The sequence below is a fragment of the Phyllobates terribilis genome, unplaced genomic scaffold (assembly GCF_046119375.1).
Source record: "Phyllobates terribilis strain yellow unplaced genomic scaffold, ASM4611937v1 Scaffold_81__1_contigs__length_6697587, whole genome shotgun sequence".
Taxonomy (NCBI): domain Eukaryota; kingdom Metazoa; phylum Chordata; class Amphibia; order Anura; family Dendrobatidae; genus Phyllobates; species Phyllobates terribilis.
Window position 1 is genome coordinate 5517791 of NW_027362841.1, and position 3126 is coordinate 5520916.

Sequence of the window (3126 nt, forward strand, 5' to 3'; positions counted from 1 at the left end):
CAGCATCTGTGTAGGACCTCTAGCGCTGCTTGATTGCCAGCACTTCACCTGACATGGCCGTGCGCTGTGCGGTTGAGTCTGGTAGTAATGGCGCGGCAGGGGCAATACACAAGCACAATTATAGGCGCAGTGTCGCCCCAGCCGTGTCATTAATACCAGACACAGCCACACAGCTCACGGCCATGTCAGGTGACGTGCCAGTGGTCCTGCACGGGGGAAGCAGCCCGGGCCACAACAGAGAGTGAGCCCCCCTGATGGTCCACAAATACATACACATAGATAGATACACACACACATATACATACATACACACATATATATATATATATATATATATATATATATATATATATATAATATATATAACAGACACTGCACATGGACTTACCCTTTCTGTACATTATGCAGGTTGTTCTTTCATCTTCCCTGTGGGGCAGCCTCCCCTCCTCTTGGGGCCCGACTGCAGAGTTCTCGGTGTAATTGCTGGGCAGGAGGGGGAGAGCGGAGAGGTAACATTCAGACCCGGGTAGGGGGCAGGGGGAGCAGTGGCCATGCTGTAAGCGGTCTCTGTGCTCTGCTGGAGGCCGGAGCAGGTGGGCGGAGCCTCCTCTACTGCACTTACACAGTCAGCACCTGGTGAGTCATCCTCGCAGCGCCGCGGGACACAGCAGAGCAGATTCCATCTTCAGGCTCCCGGGCCCTCCTGTCACACATTATAATGAGGTCAATCCGGCCACAGGCCCCTGGGAGCCCCGGGCCCCATGGCAGCCCCGGGCGGTAGCCCGGATTGACCTCATTATAATCCGCCTATGCTTGTGAGTATTATAGGGACCATGTTATACTATTGTGTTCAGTAAGGGAGATGATATCCAGAATTCAAATGTTAATTCCAATAGTCTGGAAAAAGTTCCATGATTTATAGCACTTGCAAGTATTTGATAAAATAATAGTTAAAGGAATTTTTCTATGAAGAGGTAAGATTATATTGAATGCTTTTATGAAATCAGAAGAGGAGAAAGGCAGGACTCTGATCCTAAATAGTTATTTTAAAATGATTTTTCAGCTCGGGGTTAATAAAACAGTTTATAAATGAAAAGTTCTATATCTTTCTATTATACTTTGGAGCCGATTCTTTGGTGACTGTTTTTTGCCCAGTTTTTGGTGTTCGGCACCTTTTATTTTTGTTTGTGGCGTATTCATCTTAACATTTACACCTTTTGTTTCAGTCCCTTTTTTATGTTTTCGTCCTTTTTTTGTTTGTTCGCTTCTTTTTTTCGCTACATTGCGGAGTTTAGGGTTTCCAGATGTTTTCGTCTGATTTATCATTTGTGACTTTTCAAAAAATCTTGCCCATATTTTGCAACATTTTAGCAGAACATTCAACTTTTTAAGCTAAAAAGTTGCAAGACAGGTTAAAGTAAAAAGCATTTTTTGATTTTAGCGCAAAGTTGATGAAACGTTTGGGCCATTTTGATGACTTTGGCACATTGAAAACCAAAGGACAAAAAAAAGAAAAAAAATGCAAATGATAAACTGGACCCTTTATGTTTCAATTGCTCCCAATTTTAAGGCTATGTGCCCACGTTGCATTTATGAAGCAGAAAATTTCTGCTGCATAAATGCAAGTCCTCTCCCGGAAAAACGCATGCGGAATTCCGCACGCGTTTATCGCGCATTTTTCGCGCGTTTATCACGCGTTTTCCACATGCGGAATTGCCTTGCGTTTTTTATGCATTGGACAAAGGCAATTCCGCTTGCGGAAACGCAAAATTAAATGACATGCTGCGGATTTTTGAACGCGGCATAAACACTGCGGAAAAATCCGCAGCATGTGCATAGAACTTGCGGAATCCCATTGGGGACCATGGGGTGCGGATATACATGCGTTTTTCAAGCGTTTGCGCTGCGGAAATTCCGCAGCATATACGCTTGAAAAATGCTACGTGGGCACACAGCCTAAAGATATTAGTTTGCTGTCAGTGAATGAGAACACTGCTGTTTCCATTCAGAGGCAGTAAACCTGTCTGTATCTAGTCGAGAAGCGGATACAATTGTATCCAGTGCAGACAATGCTCTGTGAGCAAAACCCCAGACTGATACATTGTAACAAGCTATTAGATTGTGGCTGATATATATTGTGCTCAGGAGCATTTTCTAGACTGGATACAATGTATCCGCTGAGAGCAGGAGCAGCAATGTGCAGGATTACGCCCTCCGAATGGAAACAGAACCGTCCTCATTCACTGACATCAAGCAGAGATCCTGAAGATGGTGAGAGATGAAACACAAAGTGTAATAACACAAAGATGGAGAAGATTTCATTTATTCACTGATTTACCGCTGCTCCCATCACTAGTGGTGACGTTACATTTCTTAAAGAGACAGGACACATAATATTTGTAATTCTCCCTCTAAAGGTAGATAATAGACTCAGCCTTGTTAAAGGGGTTATAAGAAACTGTTTTATATATATATAAAGAAAACAAACCAAGTATTGCTCACCCTCCCCAGGTCTAACTCCAGCTTTCCGACACTGCCTGGTCTGTGCTGATTGTCTGCAGTGCTGACATCAAGTTGACAGCATTGCAACCAATCAGTGAGCTGAACACAACCATGATTGGCTGCAGAGTTGTCGATGTGATGTCAGTGCTGCAGACAATCAGCAGAGATCCGGCAGCAGCGGAGAGCTGGAGTTAGACCCAGGGAGGGGGAGTAATACTCAGTTTGTTTTGTTACAGCCACTGTAGCCCATGATAGTCACTATTCTGAAAGGGGACAACCCCTTCAAGGCAAACGTCATCTGCACAAGACAAGTTTCCCCTCTTCTGTTTGCAATGATGTGAATCATTCTCCATGTTCTCCCCATCTTTCCCTATCTCTCAGACGGCTGTCCTGGTCTCCTTCAGCTCGTCGGCCTTTCTACCAGAGGAGGATTTGCCCCATGATCAGGAAGGATCTAGGGGTGAAGAGCTCCCTCTAGAGGGCAGACAGAGATGTCCTGGAAGAAGGAACCGGCGCCTGCCGACCAGTATGACAGTGGACACCAGTCTGATTGACAGCAGCTCTATGGACGGCTCGGTGCAGATGGAGGACGGTCCCACCCGCTCTCTGTCCCCCTGGGAATAC